Genomic DNA, 27,739 nt, shown 5'->3' with positions numbered 1-27,739 from the left:
GGTACTGTGCAGTGTATATATACAGAAGTGGTACTGTGCAGTGTATATATACAGCAGGAGTGGTACTGTGCAGTGTATATATACAGGACAGGAGGAGTGGCACTGTGCGGTGTATATATACAGGACAGGAGGAGTGGTACTGTGCAGTGTATATATACAGGACAGGAGGATCGTTACTGTGCAGTGTATATATACAGGAGGAGTGGTACTGTGCAGTGTATATATACAGGAGAAGTGGTACTGTGCAGTGTATATATACAGGAGGAGTGGTAATGTGCACAGTATATATACAGGACAGGAGGAGTGGTACTGTGCAGTGTATATATACAGGACAGGAGGAGCGGTACTGTGCAGTGTATGTATACAGGACAGGAGGAGTGGTACTGTGCAGTGTATATATACAGGACAGGAGAAGTGGTACTGTGCAGTGTATATATACAGGAGGAGTGGTAATGTGCACAGTATATATACAGGACAGGAGGAGTGGTACTGTGCAGTGTATATATACAGGACAGGAGGAGTGGTACTGTGCAGTGTATATATACAGGACAGGAGGAGTGGTACTGTGCAGTGTATATATACAGGACAGGAGGAGTGGTACTGTGCAGTGTATATATACAGGAGGAGAGGTACTGTGCAGTGTATATATACAGGGCAGTGGTACTGTGCAGTGTATATATACAGAAGTGGTACTGTGCAGTGTATATATACAGCAGGAGTGGTACTGTGCAGTGTATATATACAGGACAGGAGGAGTGGCACTGTGCGGTGTATATATACAGGACAGGAGGAGTGGCACTGTGTGGTGTACATACACAGATACTTAGAGTTACACCACGCAGGCTATATACAGTATATAAAACTGAGCAGCACCAAATATTTAAGGGCTTGTCCACTACTAGGACAACCCCTAAATGTTCGGCCCCGATAAATTAATAAAGCCTATACTCACCTCCTGTGCCAGCGCCGTTCCCACAGAGGCTGTTATGTGGTGTTGTGATACGTGATGCCCGGCACCAATCAGTGCTGGTGTCACTGTCTCAATCTTCGCACAATCTGAACATGAAGAGGACGTCCGGGATCAAGCAGCTCACCCTGCACGTCCTCTTCATGTTCAGTTTGTCTGAAGGCGAAGACAGTGACACCAGCACTGATTGGTTCCGGGCATCATGTGTCATAACACCACATCACAGCCTCTGTGGGAACGGCGCTGGCACGGCAGGTGAGTATAGGTTTTATTAATTTATCGCGGCCGAACATTTAGTTTAAGACGAGGTTGTCCTAGTGGGAGACAATCCCTTTAAGCAGTGGACTCTTTATTAGCCCATATTCTCGGCCATATTCTCGGAGTCCACCGCACACACACAGGGAACCGTGGAATTACTGGGGCTCTGGCCTGTCGCAAAATGGCAGCGCTGGACACCCACGCAGCACTGCTGGGCACCAGAGACACCCGCAGCACCGGCCAGCAACCGCCAGGCATCCAGAGACACCCAGCAGCAGCACCAGACATGCACCAGCACAAGACCCCCCACACCATCACTCCGCACATCAGTGCCCCCCTCATCCTGGCCTGCAGCATCACCCCACTCCTGCCTCCTCCAGCAACGACCCTGAGACCCCCCTTCACTGCACCCAGTAAGCAATAAGACGCATGGATTATAAGAAGCACCACCATTTTATTAAAAAAAATTTTTTTCTTATTTTTCTCCTCAAAATTTGGGGTGCGTCTTATAATCCGGAGCTTCTTATAATCCAACAATTACGTGTATATATATATGTATCCAAAAACGAGGCAGCACTCCATAGTTCAATATAAAAACGTGCAGGGTTTAATTTACCCACATATTCTGGCAACGTTTCAGCTCACAATGAGCTTTTCTCAAGCCTTGAGAAAAGCTCATTGTGAGCTGAAACGTTGCCAGAATATGTGGGTAAATTAAACCCTGCACGTTTTTATATTGAACTATGGAGTGCTGCCTCGTTTTTGGATACTTGCAATTGTGGATGATCGCTGGACTGATTGTCTTGGGGCCCTGCACCTGAAGATAAGTATTTCTGTGCTGTTCCCTTTTTCTACTCGATATATATATATATATATATATATATATATATATACATACACACACACACATACATACATACATGCACGTAGACACACATACACACATACACACACATACAGACACTCACACACATATCTATATATACACATACATAGACACACATACATACATGCATGCACACACACAGACACACACATATACACATACATAGACACATACATACATGCACGCACACACACATAGACACACACACATACGGTATATATATACATACATACACATACATACATGCACGCACGCACACACACACATACATAGACACACACACTCACTCACACATACATTATATAGGTGAAACCGCGACTGCGGTATGTACATTATATAGCTGATACCACTGTGTGTAATATACTGCGACCGCTATGTATAGCCCATAAAGGCCAGACGCTGTGTGTGTACAAATGTGTGTGTGTGTGTCTGTGTATGTATATACAGTGGGGCAAAAAAGTATTTAGTCAGTCAGCAATAGTGCAAGTTCCACCACTTAAAAAGATGAGAGGCGTCTGTAATTTACATCATAGGTAGACCTCAACTATGGGAGACAAACTGAGAAAAAAAAATCCAGAAAATCACATTGTCTGTTTTTTTATCATTTTTTTTGCATATTATGGTGGAAAATAAGTATTTGGTCAGAAACAAACAATCAAGATTTCTGGCTCTCACAGACCTGTAACTTCTTCTTTAAGAGTCTCCTCTTTCCTCCACTCATTACCTGTAGTAATGGCACCTGTTTAAACTTGTTATCAGTATAAAAAGACACCTGTGCACACCCTCAAACAGTCTGACTCCAAACTCCACTATGGTGAAGACCAAAGAGCTGTCAAAGGACACCAGAAACAAAATTGTAGCCCTGCACCAGGCTGGGAAGACTGAATCTGCAATAGCCAACCAGCTTGGAGTGAAGAAATCAACAGTGGGAGCAATAATTAGAAAATGGAAGACATACAAGACCACTGATAATCTCCCTCAATCTGGGGCTCCACGCAAAATCCCACCCCGTGGGGTCAGAATGATCACAAGAACGGTGAGCAAAAATCCCAGAACCATGCGGGGGGACCTAGTGAATGAACTGCAGAGAGCTGGGACCAATGTAACAAGGCCTACCATAAGTAACACACTACGCCACCATGGACTCAGATCCTGCAGTGCCAGACGTGTCCCACTGCTTAAGCCAGTACATGTCCGGGCCCGTCTGAAGTTTGCTAGAGAGCATTTGGATGATCCAGAGGAGTTTTGGGAGAATGTCCTATGGTCTGATGAAACCAAACTGGAACTGTTTGGTAGAAACACAACTTGTCGTGTTTGGAGGAAAAAGAATACTGAGTTGCATCCATCAAACACCATACCTACTGTAAAGCATGGTGGTGGAAACATCATGCTTTGGGGCTGTTTCTCTGCAAAGGGGCCAGGACGACTGATCCGGGTACATGAAAGAATGAATGGGGCCATGTATCGTGAGATTTTGAGTGCAAACCTCCTTCCATCAGCAAGGGCATTGAAGATGAAACGTGGCTGGGTCTTTCAACATGACAATGTTGAAACTAACTCATCAGGAGGGCGTTAAACTAGAAGAAGAGGGGACGGGAAGAAAAACATTAGACTCGAACAAAGACGACCCAGGAAAACATACTCAGAAGGGAGGTAAGAACATTTCTAAAACAATCCACAGTGAGGAGATTGGAACAAAACAAAATCCTCTAAACTGCATGCTCGCAAACGCCAGAAGCCTGACAAACAAGATGGAAGAACTAGAAGCAGAAATATCTACAGGTAACTTTGACATAGTGGGAATAACCGAGACATGGTTAGATGAAAGCTATGACTGGGCAGTTAACTTACAGGGTTACAGTCTGTTTAGAAAGGATCGTAAAAATCGGAGAGGAGGAGGGGTTTGTCTCTATGTAAAGTCTTGTCTAAAGTCCACTTTAAGGGAGGATATTAGCGAAGGAAATGAGGATGTCGAGTCCATATGGGTTGAAATTCATGGAGGGAAAAATGGTAACAAAATTCTCATTGGGGTCTGTTACAAACCCCCAAATATAACAGAAAGCATGGAAAGTCTACTTCTAAAGCAGATAGATGAAGCTGCAACCCATAATGAGGTCCTGGTTATGGGGGACTTTAACTACCCGGATATTAACTGGGAAACAGAAACCTGTGAAACCCATAAAGGCAACAGGTTTCTGCTAATAACCAAGAAAAATTATCTTTCACAATTGGTGCAGAATCCAACCAGAGGAGCAGCACTTTTAGACCTAATACTATCTAATAGACCTGACAGAATAACAAATCTGCAGGTGGTTGGGCATTTAGGAAATAGCGACCACAATATTGTGCAGTTTCACCTGTCTTTCACTAGGGGGACTTGTCAGGGAGTCACAAAAACATTGAACTTTAGGAAGGCAAAGTTTGAACAGCTTAGAGATGCCCTTAATCTGGTAGACTGGGACAATATCCTCAGAAATGAGAATACAGATAATAAATGGGAAATGTTTAAGAACATCCTAAATAGGCAGTGTAAGCGGTTTATACCTTGTGGGAATAAAAGGACTAGAAATAGGAAAAACCCAATGTGGCTAAACAAAGAAGTAAGACAGGCAATTAACAGTAAAAAGAAAGCATTTGCACTACTAAAGCAGGATGGCACCATTGAAGCTCTAAAAAACTATAGGGAGAAAAATACTTTATCTAAAAAACTAATTAAAGCTGCCAAAAAGGAAACAGAGAAGCACATTGCTAAGGAGAGTAAAACTAATCCCAAACTGTTCTTCAACTATATCAATAGTAAAAGAATAAAAACTGAAAATGTAGGCCCCTTAAAAAATAGTGAGGAAAGAATGGTTGTAGATGACGAGGAAAAAGCTAACATATTAAACACCTTCTTCTCCACGGTATTCACGGTGGAAAATGAAATGCTAGGTGAAATCCCAAGAAACAATGAAAACCCTATATTAAGGGTCACCAATCTAACCCAAGAAGAGGTGCGAAACCGGCTAAATAAGATTAAAATAGATAAATCTCCGGGTCCGGATGGCATACACCCACGAGTACTAAGAGAACTAAGTAATGTAATAGATAAACCATTATTTCTTATTTTTAGTGACTCTATAGCGACAGGGTCTGTTCCGCAGGACTGGCGCATAGCAAATGTGGTGCCAATATTCAAAAAGGGCTCTAAAAGTGAACCTGGAAATTATAGGCCAGTAAGTCTAACCTCTATTGTTGGTAAAATATTTGAAGGGTTTCTGAGGGATGTTATTCTGGATTATCTCAATGAGAATAACTGTTTAACTCCATATCAGCATGGGTTTATGAGAAATCGCTCCTGTCAAACCAATCTAATCAGTTTTTATGAAGAGGTAAGCTATAGACTGGACCACGGTGAGTCATTGGACGTGGTATATCTCGATTTTTCCAAAGCGTTTGATACCGTGCCGCACAAGAGGTTGGTACACAAAATGAGAATGCTTGGTCTGGGGGAAAATGTGTGTAAATGGCTTAGTAACTGGCTTAGTGATAGAAAGCAGAGGGTGGTTATAAATGGTATAGTCTCTAACTGGGTCGCTGTGACCAGTGGGGTACCGCAGGGGTCAGTATTGGGACCTGTTCTCTTCAACATATTCATTAATGATCTGGTAGAAGGTTTACACAGTAAAATATCGATATTTGCAGATGATACAAAACTATGTAAAGCAGTTAATACAAGAGAAGATAGTATTCTGCTACAGATGGATCTGGATAAGTTGGAAACTTGGGCTGAAAGGTGGCAGATGAGGTTTAACAATGATAAATGTAAGGTTATACACATGGGAAGAGGGAATCAATATCACCATTACACACTGAACGGGAAACCACTGGGTAAATCTGACAGGGAGAAGGACTTGGGGATCCTAGTTAATGATAAACTTACCTGGAGCAGCCAGTGCCAGGCAGCAGCTGCCAAGGCAAACAGGATCATGGGGTGCATTAAAAGAGGTCTGGATACACATGATGAGAGCATTATACTGCCTCTGTACAAATCCCTAGTTAGACCGCACATGGAGTACTGTGTCCAGTTTTGGGCACCGGTGCTCAGGAAGGATATAATGGAACTAGAGAGAGTACAAAGGAGGGCAACAAAATTAATAAAGGGGATGGGAGAACTACAATACCCAGATAGATTAGCGAAATTAGGATTATTTAGTCTAGAAAAAAGACGACTGAGGGGCGATCTAATAACCATGTATAAGTATATAAGGGGACAATACAAATATCTCGCTGAGGATCTGTTTATACCAAGGAAGGTGACGGGCACAAGGGGGCATTCTTTGCGTCTGGAGGAGAGAAGGTTTTTCCACCAACATAGAAGAGGATTCTTTACTGTTAGGGCAGTGAGAATCTGGAATTGCTTGCCTGAGGAGGTGGTGATGGCGAACTCAGTCGAGGGGTTCAAGAGAGGCCTGGATGTCTTCCTGGAGCAGAGCAATATTGTATCATACAATTATTAGGTTCTGTAGAAGGACGTAGATCTGGGTATTTATTATGATGGAATATAGGCTGAACTGGATGGACAAATGTCTTTTTTCGGCCTTACTAACTATGTTACTATGTTACTATGTTACTATGACAATGATGCAAAGCACACCGCCAGGGCAACGAAGGAGTGGCTTCGTAACAAGCATTTCAAGGTCCTGGAGTGGCCTAGCCAGTCTCCAGATCTCAACCCTATAGAAAACCTTTGGAGGGAGTTGAAAGTCCATGTTGCCAAGTGAAAAGCCAAAAACATCACTGCTCTAGAGGAGATCTGCATGGAGGAATGGGCCAACATACCAACAACAGTGTGTGGCAACCTTGTGAAGACTTACAAAAAAAGGTTGACCTCTGTCATTGCCAACAAAGGATATATTACAAAGTATTGAGATGAAATTTTGTTTCTGACCAAATACTTATTTTCCACCATAATATGCAAATAAAATGTTAAAAAAACAGACAATGTGATTTTCTGGATTTTTTTTTCTCAGTTTGTCTCCCATAGTTGAGGTCTACCTATGATGTAAATTACAGACGCCTCTCATCTTTTTAAGTGGTGGAACTTGCACTATTGCTGACTGACTAAATACTTTTTTGCCCCACTGTATATATATATACACACACACACGCACATAAACACTGCGGCTGACCTATATGGCCTATACACAGCGGTCGCAGTATATTACACACAGTGGTATCACCTATATAATGTACGTACCGCAGTTTCACCTATATAATGTATATACAACAGTATACAATATACATTAGACAGGTCAAACTGCAAATGCTGCATATACTTACAAAAGGTTTCATCTTGGTTCTCACCTGAGATAGTGGAGGATGAGGAGGGTCCACTGTCCAGCCGGCATCGGAGGTGCTAAGGGCGTGGGGCAGATGCCGGCTGGGGATTGGTGAGGAGAGCACTGTTCTCTGATGCTGGTTCTGGCCAGGGTCAGACACGGTGAGGCTCAGGTGTCTCTGCGTGCGGTGGCGGCCTTTTCAAACCTTTGCACAGGCCCTGGTGCGTGCGCTCTCCTGTTTGCCTTCACTGACAAAAGCTGCAGCCGTGTACGCAAGCACAAATGAGGGCTGTGCTCATGTGGGCCGCCACGGCCTTGGTCAGCGCGTTCAGCAAAAGAGCACGCACCAGGGCCTGTGCAGAGGATTTAGAGGGCCGGTGGCCCATTTTGAAGCTCTGCGTGCTTAGGGGTCCCTTAACACTTCGGGCCCTGCTGCAACCTCTGTAGTTACGCCCCTGATAGTGGTATACCATAGGCACAGATATACAATGTTATATACACTGGATGGATCATTCCTGCACCTGGCCCAGGACATACATGCACTGTATATATACAGGGCCATGTATATAGCATGTGATGTCTGGTCACCAGGTTCAGGCTTGATCACTCCAGTGCTGGATTCTGTAGACAGTCTCTGCTCACTCTCGGTATAGGGAGATTTATTGCAGGAGGCTGAACTTTCCTGCAGTCTGGTGACCCTGGAGCCGATGACCTGGCACTGACAGGGTGAAAGTTCAGACCCCTGCAATAAATCTGTGAGCATCAGCAGAGCGGCCACTGATACTATAGAGACCGGCCCTGGACTTATCGGGAGGTGAGCAGCAGCGTTCACCTCCTCACCACACAGAGAGCTGAAGGTACTCACTGATGTCTGGGCCATCCACATGCAGATCTCCAGCAGTTACATGCAGCAGTGTTCCTCTACCTCTGGAGCCGGCGCACACAGGGAGCAGGGGGCGTGTCTGCAGCTCCACTGTGAGGCAGCTGCCAGGACATACACAACACAGCGCCCAGCAGCCCGAATCAGCTGCTTGGTGACCGGCCCGGGGGGCACATGCCCCTTTTCCACCCGGCCCAGCCCGCGCCTGACTGTCATGGAGTCTTCTCTTTACTGTTGACTTAGAGACAGATACACCTACTTCACTGAGCGTGTTCTGGACTTCAGTTGATGTTGTGAACGGGTTCTTCTTCACCAAATTAAGTATGCGGCGATCATCCACCACTGTTGTCATCCGTGGACGCCCAGGCCTTTTTGAGTTCCCAAGCTCACCAGTCAATTCCTTTTTCTCAGAATGTACCCAACTGTTGATTTTGCTACTCCAAGCATGTCTGCTATCTCTCTGATGGATTTTTTCTTTTTTTTTTCAGCCTCAGGATGTTCTGCTTCACCTCAATTGAGAGTTCCTTTGACCGCATGTTGTCTGCTCATAGCAACAGCTTCCAAATGCAAAACCACACACCTGGAATCCACCCCTGACCTTTTAACTACTTCATTGATTACAGGTTAACGAGGGAGACGCCTTCAGAGTTAATTGCAGCCCTTAGAGTCCATTGTCCAATTACTTTTGGTCCCTTGAAAAAGAGGACGCTATGCATTACAGAGCTATGATTCCTAAACCCTTTCTCCGATTTGGATGTGGAAACTATCATATTGCAGCTGGGAGTGTGCACTTTCAGCCCATATTATATATATAATTGTATTTATGAACATGTTTTTGTAAACAGCTAAAATAACAAAACTTGTGTCACTGTCCAAATATTTCTGGCCCTAACTGTATATTGCCCAGCCACATAGTATATTGCCCAGTGACGTAGTATATTGTAGTATATTGCCCAGCCACATAGTATATTGCCCAGTGACGTAGTATATTGCCCAGTCATGTAGTATATTGCCCAGTCACGTAGTATATTGCCCAGTCACGTAGTATATCGCCCAGCCACATAGTATATTGACCAGTGACGTAGTATATTGCCCAGCCACGTAGTATAATGCCCAGCCACGTTGTATATTGCCCAGTCACGTAGTATATTGCCCAGCCATGTAGCATATTGCCCAGTCACGTAGTATATTGCCCAGTCACGTAGTATATTGCCCAGTCACGTAGTATATTGCCCAGCCACGTAGTATATTGCCCAGTCACATAGTATATTGCCCAGCCACGTAGTATATTGCCCAGCCACGTAGTATATTGCCTAGTCACGTAGTATATTGCCCAGTCACGTAGTATATTGCACAGTAACGTAGTATACAGCACAGAGCCACGTAGTATACAGCACAGACACGTAGTATACTGCCAATTCACGTAGTATATTGGCCAGTCACGTAGTATATTGCCCAGCTACGTAGTATATTGACCAGCCATGTATGTAACAGGTTAAAAAAGAAAAAAGAAACATATACTCACCTTCCGAGGGCCCCTTGTAGTCCTGTAGTCCTGTCGCCTGTGTGCGGTGCATGTGGCAGCTTCCGGTCCCAGGGTTGGTATGAGCGCAGGACCTGTGATGACGTCGCGGTCACATGACTGTGATGTCATGGCAGGTCCTTCTCGCATAGCATCTTTGGAACCGGAACCTGCCGCTTGCACTGCCGAGGACAGGGCGCACGTCGGAGGGTGAGAATAACGTTTTTTTTTTAATTATTATTTGTAACATTAGTTGGTCACACAAATGGTTAATAGCTGCGTAACCGGAGTGCGTTACACCGCGCTCCGGTAATGCTGGAATTAACCCTGTGTGAGGGCTGACTGGATGACTGGAGGGGAGTATGGAGCGGGCACTGACTGCGAGGAGGAAAGAGCAGCTATATTGCCGCTGGACTGTGGCCGTCGCTGATTGGTCGTGGCAATGGTCGTGGGCGTTTTGCCACAACCAATCAGCGACTTGGATTCCATGACAGACAGAGGCCGCGACCAATGAATATCCGTGACAGACAAAAACACAGACAGAAGGACAGACAGACGGATGTGACCCTTAGACAATTATATAGTGGATTACATCAAGACCTACATAAAATCATTCTTTACTAGCAGTTATCTAATCCAATTTATTACTAAGATCATTGATTGAAATACTTAGATGCAGAAAATGTATGTTTTTTGTTTTAGTGTGCATGATAAAGCAATACTGAACACAAGGCGCCTTGGACTACACTTGACATGGTCCATAATGATTAGGCCTTATTAGCGGTGTAATGTATGCAGAGCTATAATATTCTATACGCCATGTATGTTCTATTTTGGCGATTTTCTGCAGCTATTATCTCAAATTATGTTTGAGATTTTTTTTTCTTCCTTGATTTTAATTGGTGACCTCTGAAAATTGTATCTATAAATTACATTAAATTAGCTTAAGCATAACCTCAAGATTATATTAATGATGTAAATCAGAAGCATATACAATTTTATGTACATTCATCTACAAAAAAAAAAGAAAAGTAAATCAGAAAAAAAAAAAAAAAAAAAAATTGCCGAAAATGCTATTACCTAGCAGACAGATATGGCTTATATAGGCGCATACATAATACTATAAAACAGATGTAAACTAATAGAGCATACGGTTGATTAATTTATTTTCCACTATTTTCAGCTCTACAGAAAGTCACCTTAGGATGCATTAACCCTTCCCATTTACAGGCATCTTCTATAAACCTTAGCCCTTGTCTTTTATACCATCAGCCTTGTTTCTTCCAATCTGCATTAACCCATTCATTACAAAAGGCCTACGAATACCAGCAGCGTCTGCTTTTTCCCACACACTCATCCACATAATTTAATCTCCTCGCCAGCAGCCTCATACCCATTGCAAACCGATCGCTTTTTTGCCTGCTCGTTGCTTAAGGCTGTTCTCTGCTTTTCATTGCTTTGTCTTTCAGTCATCAGCAGGAAGCCTTTCTTGTTAAGAATACATCAAATGACATATTATATATTGCCTCCGTACGTATATTCCCATATTGTACATTGATTTAATCACAGACCCCGCTATACTAGTCTGTGGTCCTGTATGCTGACTCACCAGAACCATCAGCATGTCCTGGTCCTGAACTCTTGAGCCTTTTGTCTCTGTAATAGCATAGGGGTTGTGTGCAATCTGCAGAGCATTGTTAGACAGGGAAGGCTTGAGCTGAGATACTGCAGATGGGAGCTGTCCATGCGCTTAAGTGCTGAAATGCTGCAGCTACAGAGAATCAGAGCCTTCTATAATCTTCACATACCTGTTACGCATTAAATCCGTGCGGAAAGAAGCAAGCTGTCCATCTTGGATTTGGAAATATGAGCTGTCGACTTTAGTCAAGTTTCCAGAATAATGTCTTCAGCTGTGGGGTTTGCCAGAAGGCTCGCGTGCCAGAGAACGAGCTGGAAGGAGGCAGTGAAAGAGTCCTCCCCAGCAGTGCTTGTCTTCAAGGCAATAAAGGGAAAAAAAAGGTTTGCTAGCAAAAGCAGACCCACCCCTGATATCTCATTGGCTGATCTGAAATTGTGGAGCAAATATTTAAACTGAATTTTCCATTTCTTCATAGATCAGAAGCCCCTTCATATAAACAGAAAATATCATTCCATGCTACGGTAAAAGTTTTATTGTACCCTATTTAATACAAACATGACATGCCTAGCATCTCTAAGTCTGTTTTCCTCTACGTGACATTAATATGATCCTGTCTATAATCATTTCAAACCACAAAATTCTGATATTATATTTGGTTAATAACATAAGTTAATGAATGAAAAGTATTTATTATCACCGATATATTTGTAAAGAGAAAAATAAATTGGATGTATATAACATATATACCGTAGGTGAGGTATAAAATATTGTTATTTTAGAATGCATACCATTACATACAAGTGCTTCTCACTAAATTAGAATAGCATCAAAAATTTAATTTAGTTCAGTTCTTCAATACAAAAAGTGAAACTCATATATTAGATAGAGTCATTACAAACAGAGTGATCTATTTCACATGTTTATTTCTGTTAATGCTGATGACTATGGCCGACAGCCAATGAAAACTGAAAAGTTATTATCTCAGTAAATTAGAATACTTTATAACGCAAGCTTGAAAAAGGATTTTAAAATCCGAAATGTTGGCCTACTAAAATGTATGTTCAGTAAATGCACTCAACACTTGGTCAAGGCTTCTTTTGCATCAATTACTGCATCAATGCGGATTGGCATAGAAGCATTTAGCCTGTGGCACTGCTGAGGTGTTATGGAAGCCCAGGTTGCTTTGATAGCAGCCTTCAGCTCGTCTGCATTGTTGAGTCTGGTGTCTGTCATCTTCCTCTTGACAATACCCCATAGATTCTCTATGGGGTTAAGGTCAGGCAAGTTTGCTGCCAATCAAGCACAGTGATACTGTTGTTTTTAAATCAGGTACTTTTGATAGTGTGGATAAGTGCCAAGTCCTGCTGGAGAATGAAATTTCCATCTCCATTAAACTTGACAGCAGAGGGAAGCATGAAGTGTTCTAAAGTTTTCTGGTAGACGGCTGCGCTGAAATTGGTCTTGATAAAACACAGTGGACCTACACCAGCAGATGACATGACTCCTGAAACCATCACTGTTTGTGGAAACTTCACACTAGACCTCAAGCAGCTTGGATTGTGGCCTCTCCACTCTTCCTCCAGACTCTGGGACCTTGATTTCCAAATGATATGCAACATTTTCTTTCATCTGAAAACAACACCTTGGACCAATGAGAAACAGTCCAGTTCTTTTTCTCCTTGGCCCAGGTAAAGATGCTTCTGGCTTTGTCTACTGGTCATGAGTGGCTTGACACAAGGAAAGCGACACTTGTAGCCCATGTCCTGGATACATCTCTGTGTGGTGGCTCTTGAAGCAATGACTATAGCAGCCTTCCACTCCTTGTGAATCTCCCCCAAATTTTTGAATGGACACTTCTTAGTTTATTTATTTATTTTACTCATTTATATAGCGCCATTAATTCCACAGCACTTTACAGATGTTATTGGCACTGTCCCTGATGGGGCTCACAATCTAAATTCCCTATCAGTATGTCTTTGGAATGTGGGAGGAAACCGGAGTACCTGGAGGAAACCCACGCAAACATGGGGAGAACATACAAACTCCTTGCAGATGTTGTCCTTGGTGGGATTTGAACCCAGGACCCCAGCGCTGCAAGGCTGCAGTGCTAACCACTGAGCAACTGTGCCTTTCAAATCTGATGTTATCCTGTTTGCTTGTGCACCTTTGTCTATAACACTTTTTTGTTCCACTCAACTTTCCATTAATATGATTGGATATAGCACTCTGTGCACAGCCATCTTTCAAGTTAGCAGTCTTCCCCATGATTGTGGAGCCTACTGAAACAGACTAAGGGACCTTTTTAAATGCTTAGAAAGCCTTTGCAGGTGTTTTTTGTTAATTATTCTAATTTACTGAGATAATGACTTTTGGGTTTTCATTGGCTGTAAGCCATAATCATCAATATTAACAGAAATAAACACTTAATCAATGATTTAGAAATACCGTGCTTCAGGTGCCTAGAGAGAGTTAACAACTAACTGAAATGTCTACAGTAATGGACAAAAATTTTGAGATTGAGACAAATATTAATTTTTCCAAAGTCTACTGCTTCATTTTTTCTCATGGCAATTTGCATATACTCCTGAATGTCAGAGTGATCAGCTTAACAGCAATTACTGTACTTGCAAAGTCAATATTTGCCCAGAAAATGAACTTTAACCCCCAAAACACATTTCAACATCATTGCAGTCCTGCCTTAAAAGGAGCAGCTAACATTGTTTTAGTGATTGATCCATTAACACAGGTGTGGGTGTTGATGAGGACAGGGCTGGCGATCAATCAGTCATAATTAAGTAAGAATGACATCACTGGACACTTTAAAAGGAGGCTGGTGCTTGGTATCATTGTTTCTCTTCAGTTAACCATGGTTATCTCCAAAGAAACACGTGCAGCCCCAAAGAAACACATGCAGCCATCATTGCATTGCACAAAAATGGCCTAACAGGGAAGAGTATCGCAGCTACAAAGATTGCACCTCAGTCAACAATCTATCGCATCATCAAGAACTTCAAGGAGAGAGCTTCCATTGTTGTCAAAAAGGCTCCAGGGTGCCCAAGAAAGACCAGCAAGCACCAGGACCGTATCTTAAAACTGTTTCAGCTGCGGGATCGGACTACCAGCAGTGCCGAGCTTGCTCAGGAATGACAGCAGGCTGGTGTGAGTGCTTCTGCACGCACTGTGAGGCGGAGACTCTTTGAGCAAGGCCTGGTTTCAAGGAGGGCAGCAAAGAAGCCACTTCTCTCCAGAAAAAACATCAGGGACCGACTGATATTCTGCAAAAGATACAGGGAGTGGACTGCTGAGGACTGGGGCAAAGTCATTTTCTCTGATGAATCCCCTTTTCGATTGTTTGGGACATCTGGAAAACAGCTTATTCGGAGAAGAAGAGGTGAGCGATACCACCAGTCTTGTCTCATGCCAACTGTAAAGCATCCTGAAACCATTCATGTGTGGGGTTGCTTGCCAGCCAAGGGAATCGGCTCACTCACAGTCTTGCCTAAAATCACAGCCATGAATAAAGAATGGTACCAGAATGTCCTCCAAGAGCAACTTCTCCCAACCGTCCAAGAGCAGTTTGGCGTCCAACAATGCCTTTTCCAGCATCATGGAGCACCTTGCCATAAAGCAAAGGTGCTAACTAAATGGCTCATGGAACAAAACATAGAGATTTTGGGTCCATGGCCTGGAAACTCCCCAGATCTTAATCCCATTGAGAACTTGTCAATCATCAAGAGACGGGTGGACAAACAAAAACCAACAAATTCTGGAAAATGCAAGCATTGATTATGCAAGAATGGACTGCTATCAGTCAGGATTTGGTCCAGAAGTTGATTGAGAGCATGCCAGGGAGAATTGCAGAGGTCTTGAAGAAGAAGGGTCAACACTGCAAATATTGACTTGCTGCATTAACTCATTCTAACTGTCAATATAACCTATCGGTACTCATAATATGATTGCAATTATATTTCTGTATGTGATATAAACATCAGACAAACACTAATAAAAACCAGAGGGCAGCAGATCATGTGAAAATATAATTTTGGTGTCATTCTCAAAACTTTTGGCCATGACTGTACGATCATACGCATTCATCAGCCTGTAGTTGCCATATGGGGCTGATCAATAATGAAAAAATTTATCTAACAAGTGTTCCTCATATACCCAGAGGAAATAACTTTGTAGACAATTGTACTGCTGTACAGTGTTGTATATTACTCACAGTATGTGCTGTACAAGTCACCCCAAAAACATTTAAGATTACACATATAGGGGTTCACATACCTTATAGTTCACTGACAATGATCCCGTATATGTCTTGCCAATTTGCTAGATGGAAAACTGGACAGTGGATAAACACCCACCGCCGCCGGTTGTACTGGAAGGGGCGTGCTGTGGGTTCGTGTGGAGCTGAAGCAGTGAGTAATCAGGTGGATATAGACGCACCGTCCGGTGCTGTGTAAAGTCAGCAGGGATGTGTTGCTAATCCGTGCAGAGCCAGAGATGTCCCGGCCGGTGGCGTCCCTGGTTACACGGAGAAAAATATGGCCGATACTGCTGGGCAGCGTGTGATGTCACTGGCCTACGAAGTCTCGCTGAGTCCAAAAACAACCAACGCGTTTCAAAGTGTAACGCACTTCTTTGTCAGGGTTACAGCCTCGTGTTTGTTGCTCCATATACCAAGTACCTTGCTGTATGTTATTAACTCCCCACCTGCCAGTCTTAATCCACCATACTTAGGAACTATAGTAATAATCTTTCACTGTCAGAGGATTATTTGCCTTTATGTAATTTACATTTTATTGAAAAACCATAACTCTAATACAGTTATCGTGATAGGTGGGAAACCAATAGAGAATTATGATGAATTGGATAATTATAGTGAACTATTGTATTGTTGTTAAAAAATTTTTTACAGACTTGTTAATAACTTGCCCAATCAGGCTACCTGAATAAAAATTATAACTTTATTATAATAAGAGTTAAAAAAATGTCAAGGAATTATTTTAAAATGTATGTGGCTTTTATAAACCACCTATCTACTCTAATTGAACCACACATTAAAAATGGGGAGGAATAGAGGGGTAATGGTCTGCAGTATTTGCTCCACAAACACTGTGTTAATGCATAAAACCTGTGTTAATTATGAATGCATTGATATTGAAATTAATTATAAAAATAAAAGTGAAAAATCAATGCATCAATGTATAAATCAGCCCCAATTCTCTGTGGAAAAAAGGCTTTTGCTTTTATGTGATTGTTTTATATGGGGCTATATTGTTTTTAGCCTTTGTAGGTGTTTTAGAAAGCATATAATTCCAATTCACAGTTAAGGCCTTTAGGGGTTAAAGTATCCAAAGCAAATATCCATTCAGATTTCCCTCTGGATATATGCTTTAGGAAGTCGTCCCCTCTCCGATTTGGATATACAATTTGGATGCCACAAAATTGTACTCCTTTTAAAGATTGTCCATGTTTCTCCTTAAAATGGCGTGAAAGGGGGTGTCCTGTAAATCCTTTTAGGATATTTCTAAAGTGTTCCTTTATACGTACTCGGAGTTGTCTTTTTGTCCGATCCACATACAATTTCTTACACGGACATTGAATTAAATGGATAACCCCAGTAGAGTAACAGGATTTTTTATCTTTGATAACAAATTCTTTTACTTCATCTGAAGCTAGGAATGTTAGTTGTCTGATTTAGAATAGGTATGTGTACATCCATAATATCCCCCACATGGTAGAAATCCAATTTTGGATTGGTTGGAAATTATGTGACTATCGGGTAATCCCGTGAGGACCATTTTTGTTGTGGGGGCTATGATATGACCTAGGGATGACCTCCTGTATACGAACCTGGGTTTAGTGGGGAGATATTCCACTACCACCATGTCTTTTTGTAGAACTGGCCAGTGTTTGCGCACAAATGTTTACAAATTATTTGTGTCCTGCATGAAACTGCATTATGAATGGTAGATTAAAATTTGTTGCTGCAAATTCATACTATTGGGATCATCAGTTTTGCTTCCTTCGTTGTTGTTATTACGTTTCCTCATTATAGGGAACCTGTTGTTAGCGAGTTCCGGCCGCTGCACAGGGGGAATTTCGAACCATGTCCGCTGTGGTCTCCCATTCTCATCCAGCCACAGTGGAACCTGCTCAGCGGAGACGTCGGTCTCAGTGTCTGGCTCAGGCAGATAATGTGCGCTTGGTTACCACTGATCTTCCAGACTCAGCCATTGTAACTAGCACTATTCTTCGGTGGGCAGATGCTCCTGGGAGTAAGTCCTGCTTTTCCTCTACTGAGCATGCCCAAGGGTCGACCTTCCATTGGAGGTCTGGGATCACATGCTCAGGTCATGTAGCGGCTCCTTTTGGACCACTAGGAAGGTCCTTGTCTGCTACAGCTATAAAAGGTTCGCATGGCCACACGGCCATGCGCTAGTATTAACCTATGTCATGAGCTTTGCTACTTTGTGGTCATGTCTGCATGTGGTCAGGGATGGCTGAAATAAGCCCCTAGAATACCGGCGCCTCCGGTGAGGAGTTTTGTGTGCATGAATTCAGGGCTGGCGTATAGCCACTAGAATTCTGGCTCCACCGGAGAGGAGTTGTTCGTGTGCTAGGCTGACTGCATGACCACTGTTTGCTTTCTGCTCTGTTAGGTAGCTGTGATCCTCTGTGAGGTTAACAGGGCACAGCGTTTTCCTATCTTAGTGATTCTGTGAAGTAACAGAGTTCGCTTATACCGCCATATAGTGCCGCCAATTGCTAGCAGCAGGTTCTCTCCTGCACGGTGAACCCCGGGTTGCGAACGCACCTATTATAACTCATATATATACTTGGTGCATTCCGCCAACCCTAACATAATACTAGTGCCAAGGTCTGGCTAGTAAATGGTGGACGATCAGCGTCTATAGCGGTACATCCATTAGCTGGAGGGTAGGTTGGTGGCTCTTGAGCGCACAACCTCGGCTGTGGATGTCACCGCAGTCGCTGTACAGGCTGCTAGCTGCAGCCAGTTTGTCCTCTGCCACCCCTGCTCCGACCTTATCCCGTCTCCCACCTCCAGACAAGTTTGCTGGTGACAGTAAGCTCTGTCGGGGATTCGTGAGCCAGTGCACCATATATCTAGAGCTTCGTGCTGCACGTTTTCCTATGGAACGGGCTAAAGTGGGATTTATCATATCCCTTCTGTCGGGCAGGGCGTTGGAATGGGCAGCGCCGCTGTGGGAGCGCGATGATCGTGTGGTACAGAGTGCTCCTCGCTTCCTGGACTCTCTGAGACAGGTCTTTTTGGGACCTCGTGTTACCCACGATACAGTGCTCCAACTGCTGGCATTAACACAGGGTTCGTCAATGGTCAGCCAATTTGCCGTCCACTTCCGGACTTTGGCATCAGAGTTGGAGTGGCCAGATAAAGTCCTTATTCCTGTGTACTGGAAGGGACTGGCTGACCATGTAAAGGACACCTTGGCCACCAGAGAGATTCCTGCCACACTGGAGGACCTCATAGCTATATCTACCCGCATCGACCACCGTTTTAATGAGCGGAGGTTGGAGTAGACCCAGTGTAGGCAGAGGTTCCGGTTGGCTCCTACCTTTGCCAATCCTCTGGAGTCTCCTATTCAGGCAGTGACTGTTCGAGTGGTAAATGGGTCAAGACTGCCCATACAAATTACACATTAGACCATCCCTTTCACGTTATGCATGTCTCCTTCCCATCAGGAGATTATCTCCCTGCTTGTCATTCCCGAGGGAATGGATGAGATTTTTCTGGGGATGCCCTGGTTACGTTTCCACTCTCCTCATATAGAGTGGTCCTCAGGGAGAATTTTGGGTTGGAGTGAATGCTGTAAGGGCAGATGTATGAGGGAGTGCATTCAGGTTGCCACTACATAGGTACCCACAGATCTTACTTCTCTCCCCAAGTGCTATTGGTCCTATGCTGACGTGTTCTCCAAGAAGGCTGCGGAGACCCTTCCATCTCACTGTCCCTATGACTGTCCTATTGATCATGCCTGGAGCAGAGCCTCCCCGGGGTCAGGTCTATCCTCTCTCCCTCCCGGAGATGGAGGCTATGACTCAGTATATTCAGGAGAATTTGGCTAGAACGTTCATTAGGAAGTCAGTGCCAACTGCAGGGGTGGGGTTCTTTTTCGTGCAGAAGAAGAACGTAGAACTTCGTCCATGCATAGATTACAGGGGTCTTAACGCCATCACCATTAAGAATAAGTACCTTTTGCCCCTGATTTCTGAGTTCTTCGATAGGCTATGGGGAGCAAGGGTATTCACCAAAAGAGATCTGCGGGGTGCTTACAATCTGATTCGCATCTGTGAGGGGGACAAATGGAAGACGGCATTTAACACCAGGGATGGGCACTATGAATATCTGGTGATGCCCTTGGACCTCTGTAATGCCCCAGCCGTCTTCCAAGACTTTGTAAACGATATCTTCCAGGATATGCTCTCCACTTCGGTCGCAGTCTATCTGGATGATAAACTCATCTACTCTCCAGATATTGACTCTCACCGGAGAGATGTTTGCAAAGTCTTCGACCTCTTACGGGCAAACTTCCGCTACGCTAAGTTGGACAAATGTGTGTTTGAGCAGGAGTCCTTGCCTTTCCTTGGTTATATCATCTCCGCCCAGGGGTTGGCTATGGATCCTGCCAAACTACAGGCTGTGATGGACTGGCAAGAACCCCACTCTCTCAAAGCGGTGCAGCGCTTTATGGAGTTCATTAACTACTATCGCCAGTTCAATCCGCATTTCTCAACTTTAGTAGCTCCCTTGGTAGCCCTCACCAAGAAGGGAGCAAATCCCAAATTGTGGTCGGAGGAGGTCTCCAAGGCCTTTCTCTCAATAAAATCTCATTTTGCTTGCGCTCCCATTCTACATCGCCCCGATGTTGATAAGCCGTTTATAATAGAGGTGGATGCCTCATTCGTTGGTACTGGAGCAGTCCTCTTGCAATAGGATGCTCAAGGTTGGAAGCATCCTTGCTTCTTCTTTTCCAAGACCTTCACACCAGCGGAGAGGAATTATTCCGTCGGGGACAGGGAGTTGCTTGCCATGAAATTGGCTTTCTCTGAGTGGAGACATCTTCCGGAGGGGGCTCGCTTTCCTTTCCAAGTTTTTAATGACCACAAAAATTTAGTATACTTACAGACAGCCCAGCGGCTAAATTCTCGCCAGGCCAGATGGTCCCTGTTCCCCCAGTTCAATTTTACTCTCCATTTTCTCTCCGGAGAAGAGCATTCGTGCTGACGCTTTCTCTTGCTCCGTTGTGTCATCTGTGGAGGAGGAAGAGGAGCCTCAGCTGATTGTCCCCACTGAGAGCTTGAGAGCTCTGGCCCCAGTCTAGCTAGAGTCTGTGCCCCCCGGCAAGACTTTTGGACCATCACATTTGCGACCGGAGGTTCTCTCTTGGGCTCATTCCTCTAGGGTGGGTGGACATTTTGGGACCAAGAGGACGTCTGAGCTGCTGGCGAGAACATACTGGTGGCCGCATATGGATCGTGATGTCGGGGACTATATTTGGGCATGTGTCTCCTGTGCTAAGAATAAAGGTACCGTCACACTAAGCGATGCTGCAGCGATACCGACAACGATGTCGATCGCTGCAGCATCGCTGTTTGGTCGCTGGAGAGCTGTCACACAGACAGCTCTCCAGCGACCAACGATGCCGAAGTCCCCGGGTGACCAGGGTAAACATCGGGTTACTAAGCGCAGGGCCTGGGTAATCACCGATCATTTCTCTAAAATGGTGCACTTGGTGCCTCCTCCACGGCTACCTTCTGCACGGGCTTTGGCAGCATTGTTTGTAAAACATGTTTTCCGCCTACACGGTATGCCTGACAAGATTGTCAGTGACCAGGGTCCCCAGTTTGCATCTCGGTTCTGAAGAGAGCTTTGTCGACTACTCAGTATCGAGTTGAATCTCTCTTCTGCATATTATCCCGAGAGGAATGGGTTGGTAGAGAGGATCAACCAGACCTTGGTCACATATCTGCGACATTTTGTCTGAGTCAAATGACTGGGCATTCTTGCTACCGTGGGCGGAGTTTGCACTAAACAATGTCGTAGCCGACTCCACTGGTGCTAGTTACAGTGGCTGAGCCTGGAAGATTAGTAGTAACCAAGTGCACATGATCTGCCTGAGCCAGATGCAGAGACCGACGTCTCCGCTGAGCAGGCTCCACTGCGGCTGGAGAAGAATGGGAGACCGCAGTGGAGATGGCCCAAGATTCCAAGATTCCCCCTGAGCAGAGGCAGGAACTTGACCCCTAACATTACCCACCCTCCTAGGGCCCTGTCAGGAATCCCCTGACCGCTGCCACCAATTTGTCACGATTCACACCGTGACGTCACCCCTACGTCACGGGTCGGGGTGGCTTTGGGCCAACAGACGGCTATCACATGTGCAGGGGGGCTTATCTTAGTTATCCCTCCACTGCTAACAATGTGATGAGAAAACACACACAAGGCTATTGACCTCTTAGTTTACAGCAGGGGCTTATTCTAGGTATCCCACTGCTTTCAATATACCACAAATTGCAGGGATTTATGTATATCCCGCTTACAGTTCCACTTAACACTTGCAGCTCTCTGGCGCCCCCTTACTCTCAGGTCAGATTAGGTACTGCACCCTGGGTAATTAGTCGCCAGAAAGGCTGCCTGCTATGTACTGGCTATTGGGCACGCTGCAGCGACGCGATAACTACTCCCACTCAGGCATAACATTAATTATCAACACCGCAGCCGCTACAGCATCACTCAACAGTCTGCACACGGTATCACTGCCACCAGCTTCGATTAAATGGGTCCGAAGCTAACCCAACACAACAGTAGCGTATTTCCCTTCAGAAGACTTAGGGTATGGTTTAGAACAGGAGAATGAACTAATATTAAATATTATATCCCATAAATATTAGGCAGTGCTCTATCAAAAATATTTTATAAAGATGTTACAAATGAGACAATTGCAAATATGTACACGGGTAATTATAACATAAAGGGAATAAAGGAGAAAAGATAACACTCACATGTTCAAAGCATGGCAGGCCCCCAGGCTGGTGCAGTTTTCCATACGTCCCAGCTCATGGGATGTACTCAGCTCTTCCAGGAAAATAGGACAAGAAAGAGCTGGGGATGCCTGCCAGACACTTAAAACCTGAAGGCTGTGACATCACAGAAAGGCTGTCTTATCCAGACCCTCCTCTCTCTACATTCTGAGTACTTCAATCTTAAATTTATCTACTTGCTATAACTTCGCTACAAAACATGTCATAGTCATAATGAACCCATAATTCATCTTGGATTAACGTGAGCATTCTAATGAGATCAAATATGTCCTATCTGGGATACATATTTACCAAGAAAACCTTACTTCTTTACCAGATGGAGTTAGAAGCCCGTGTTTCGGGGGATGGGTCGATACACCGAGTGAGAATACGAATATATATTTTCGTGGTCTTAACGTAAACCTGGTGCATACTATCGTACAAAACCCAAACAAAGAATCTTTCATGAATTTTGGAGCCATTTTTCCAGTTCCAGCTAGTGGAAGATTCTAACCTGGTCGTAAATACCGTTCGGCCATAAAACTTCTCTTCCCCCATACATTGGCAAAGCAGCTCTTGGCTGAGTGAAAGGGAAGGAATTTGAAGCTACAAACTGCTGCAGCATCACTCCAAGAAGGGGGGCTTAGCCCACGCAGGCTAGCAAGAAAACTACTTATGATATTTCATACCATATCGTGACACCTCCCCCTTTTGGTGTGCGCTAGGGAGGCAGTACCCCACGGTATGCCTCCATGGGCACCTCAGTAGGTTCACCCTGGCAGGAGAGTCCATCTGCATTCCCATGCTCTTTGCCCGTTTTGTGTTCAATGGTGAAGTCAAACTGCTGAAGGACAAGGCTCCAGCGTAGCAACCTGCCGTTGGTTCCACACATGGCGTTTAGCCAGCACAGAGGGTTGTGGTCGGTCACCACAGTGAAGGGGCGACCGTACAAGTAGGGCTGCAAGCGCTGCAGGGCCCAGACTATGGCCAGGCATTCCTTCTCGATGGTGGAGTAGGCCACTTCCCTCGGCAAAAGCTTCCGGCTCAGGTATAACATGGGGTGCTCTTGGTCCTCCGAGTCAACCTGGCTGAGCACAGCACCAAGGCCAAACTCGCTGGCGTCGGTCTGCACAAAGTACGGTCGACTGCTGTCGACTGCTTTCAACACAGGGGCATTGCACAGTGCGGTTTTCAATGCCTGGAAGGCCCCCTCACAGCCATCTGTCCAGTTGACGATGTGGGGTAGCTTCTTCCTGGTGAGGTCCGTCAAAGGTTTTGCCAGGCTACTATAGTGCTGTACGAAGCGCCTATAGTACCCTGCAGTGCCCAAGAAGGACATCACCTGTTTATTGGTCACGGGAGTGGGCCAGTTCACGATCACTCCCACTTTGTCAGGCTCTGGCTTCAGGGTGTTCCCGCCTACCCGGTGCCCCAGGTAGTGAACCTCCCTCATGCCCATCTGACACTTTCCCGGCTTGATAGTCAGTCCTGCTTGGTGAATTCGCCTGAGCACCTCCTTGAGATGCTGCAGGTGTTCCTTCCAGGAGGGACTGAAGATGGCAATGTCATCCAAGTACGCCACAGTGTACTTCTCCAGTCCCTGAAGCAGGAGGTTGACCATCCGCTGGAAAGTGGCAGGGGCATTCTTCATGCCGAAGGGCATGACCGTGGACTCGTACAGTCCGAAGGGCGTGATAATGGCGGACTTCTCCTGCGCCTCGGGGCTCAGGGGAATCTGCCAGTATCCTCTACTCAGATCCATTATTGTTAGGTAATCTGCGCCAGCTAACTTATCCAGCAGCTCCTCGATGCACGGCATTGGGTGCGCATCAGAGGCTGTGATGGCGTTGAGCCCCCTGTAGTCCACGCAGAACCGGGTGGTCCAGTCTTTCTTTGGCACGAGAACTACAGGTGATGCCCACGCGCTCTTTGACCATCGAATCACCCCCAGCTGTAACATCTCATCGATCTCTTGGCGCATAATCTGCTGCACTTGGTCAGAGATTCGATAGGGTGTTCGCCGTAGTGGGGCGTGATTCCCGGTGTCCACCTCGTGGACGGCTAACTCAGTCCTCCCAGGTCGGTTGGGGAACACGACCCGGAAGGGTTCCAGTGTGGTTTGCAACTGCAACCGCTGGGGTTCAGTTAACGAGGCGCTTACCTCCACGTCCTCAATGGACCCATTGGCCTTGGCTTGGGCCAGCATGTCCAGGAGGGTGTCTTCCTCCCCGTCTTCGGGCATGCTGCAGACCAATAGGACGAAAGGTTCACGTTCGTGATGAGCCTTCATCATGTTGACGTGAAAGGCCTTTCGCCTACCCCGAGCGTGGTCAAGTGTGACCATGTAAGTGACCGGGTTGAGCTGTTGGTGGACGACGTACTGGCCCTCCCAGGCTGCCTGAATCTTATCCGTTGGTACGGGGACCAGCACCCACACCTTTTGACCCACGTGGTAGGTCCGCTCCCAGGCGTTCTGGTCGTACCAGTGCTTCTGATCAGCCTGAGCCTGCGTCATGTTGTCATGCACCAACTGCGTCAAGGTCTGCATCTTGTCACGGAAGCGCATGACATACTCTACTATGGACACTTCAGAAGGGTTCGGCCCCTCTTCCCAGGATTCTCTTACCAACCCAAGGGGTCCCCGGACTCGCCTGCCGTACAGGAGCTCGAAGGGGGAGAACCCCGTCGAGGCCTGGGGAACCTTTCGGTAAGTGAACAGCAGGTGTGGGAGGTACCGCTCCCAGTCGCGCCCTTAAGTCTCAACCAGCATGCGTAGCATCTGTTTGAGGGTACCATTGAAGCCTTCACACAAGCCATTGGTCTGTGGGTGATACGCACTCGATACCAGGTGCTTCACCTGCATTCTCTTACAGAGAGCCTCCATTAGGCGAGACATAAATTGGGTCCCTTGATCAGTAAGCATTTCCCTGGGAAACCCTACACGTGAAAAGATGGCCAACAGGGCATCCGCTACCTTATCTGCCATAGTTGACGACAGAGCTACTGCCTCTGGGTACCGGGTAGCATAGTCTACCACAGTAAGGATGTATTGCTTTCCAGAGCTTCTGGGGACGGCCAGCGGGCCCACAATGTCCACTGCGATCCTCTGGAAAGGCTCCTCTATCCCTCGCAAAGGGATCAGGGGAGCCTTAATAGCAGGCCCCGCCTTCCCCACTCTTTGACAAGTGATACAGGAGCGGCAGTAGTTTGACACATTTGTCCCCATCTTAGGCCAATAGAAGTGTTGAGACAGCCGGGCCTTAGTTTTGCTGATCCCCAAGTGTCCAGCTAGCGGGATCTCATGGGCAATCCGCAACAACTCACCCCGGAATTGCTGCGGGACGACCAGCTGTCTTTCCCTCAACCACTCCTTTTGTGATTCTCCGGGTACTGTCTCCCGGTACAACCTTCCTCGTTCCCAGAACACCTTCTCCTTATCAGCCTCGGAGAAGAGCGTCCCGGCAAGTTGTCTCAAACTCTCTAGGCTCGCATCTGTGTGCAGAGCGGCCTGAAACTCCTGGCTAGGGGAAGCCAAAAGCGACGTCAGGGTCCCTTCCCCACGGGAACCCTCTTGGACCTGCTCTGGGTCCACCTCTGGTTCAGTCACAGTAATGACTGAGGAGGGTCCGGAAGGCAGACAGTTATCTGTGTTCCGGGCACTCTGACTGCGGGTGACAGCAGCTACGTAGGCTGTCTCCCCGGGGGTTTCTACAGGCCCATCAGCCGATGCTGCTATGGGCTCTACCTCCCCATCCACCCCCAACACTCCAGGGGCAGTGCTACTTATGGGCCAGTTACCTTCCTCGGTGGCACTGGTCACTTTCATGGCATCACCTTCCTCACGGTTCCCATGCATCTCCCCATTTCCTGTAGCACCGACACTTGCCCCTGTTAGGGGTTCCTCAGCCGTCTCACTCCGCAGAGCGACGTGGCTGGGCACGCCTGTACCTATGGACACATTAACCTTCACAGAAAAATCATTATCAGGTTCAGCTGGCACAGGTACAACATTTTCACCATCAATCCTAGGGAAAAAATGGTTATTAGATGCATCATTACAAGATAAAGCATGGTCAGGTAACACATGCGATTTCCCATCATCATCATCATCAGGGTTAACTTTACCCTCATTAGTAGATTGGGGAGGGGTGTCAGGGACGTAGTATGCAACCAGAGAGAGAAAACCGAAAAAGAAATGGACACTAGAGCTCAAAAATTTGACAATTTTATTTAAAGAACCATATAAAAAATACAAAAAAATACAAATAGAGATCAAATAAGAAGATGCAATAAGAAAATGACAAGGCAACACTAGTGCCACACACGGACAAGATGTTACACTCAAGAGCAAAAGATATTCAATAGTACTGATACCGCAGGTGTACATAAGTAACATACATCAGTCAGTAAGGTAATACATAATACATAGTACAGATAACGGGAACCAGACTGATGTACTATAGATAAATGGCCGAACAAGTGGTAATCAAAGACAAATAAATGCTCATAGAAAAGATGCCAATGCAGGGAGGTACAAGGTATGCAGGAAAATATCATATAAAGTGACTAGTGCCGTAAGATGTATACTAAGAGATACCAGTAAAGTGCCTAGTGCAAGCTAAATGTAGCCATATATATTATAAGACTCATGCTAACCCAGACCAAGATGTTACACTGAAGAGCAATGGATATTCAATAGTACTGATACCACAAGTGTACATAAGTAACATACATCAGTCAGTAAGGTAATATATAATGTATAGTACAGATAACGGGAACCAGACTGATGTACTATAGATAAATGGCCGAACAAGTGGTAATCAAAGACAAATAAATGCTCATAGAAAAGATGCCAATGCAGGGAGGTACAGGGTATGCAGGAAAATATCAAGTGACTAGTGCAATAGGATGTATACTAAGAAATACCGGTAAAGTGCCTAGTGCAAGCTAAATGTAGCCATATACAGTGGGGCAAAAAAGTATTTAGTCAGTCAGCAATAGTGCAAGTTCCACCACTTAAAAAGATGAGAGGCGTCTGTAACTTACATCATAGGTAGACCTCAACTATGGGAGACAAACTGAGAAAAAAAAATCCAGAAAATCACATTGTCTGTTTTTTTAACATTTTATTTGCATATTATGGTGGAAAATAAGTATTTGGTCAGAAACAAAATTTCATCTCAATACTTTGTAATATAT

The 27,739-nt window shown here is 45.2% G+C and overlaps 1 protein-coding gene across 2 annotated transcripts in view; it reads right to left on the bottom strand.

Moving 5' to 3' along the window:
* CLVS1 (clavesin 1) overlaps positions 1 to 11,835 on the bottom strand; it is a 134,459-nt gene extending 122,624 nt beyond the window's left edge. Inside the window, exon 1 of one of the 2 annotated variants that reach the window (XM_069731391.1) lies at positions 11,643 to 11,835. The gene's annotated coding sequence lies outside the window, so the exon portion shown is untranslated. Of the gene's footprint in view, positions 1 to 11,443 lie in introns of both variants that reach the window. The other variant, XM_069731392.1, reaches the window with a different exon arrangement.
* Positions 11,836 to 27,739: the final 15,904 nt, after the last annotated feature.

The sequence above is a fragment of the Ranitomeya imitator genome, chromosome 6 (genome assembly GCF_032444005.1).
Source record: "Ranitomeya imitator isolate aRanImi1 chromosome 6, aRanImi1.pri, whole genome shotgun sequence".
In the NCBI taxonomy this organism is placed as follows: Eukaryota; Metazoa; Chordata; class Amphibia; order Anura; family Dendrobatidae; genus Ranitomeya; species Ranitomeya imitator.
Note: the sequence above shows the minus strand (reverse complement) of the source record. Positions and strands in the feature narration are given on the sequence as shown.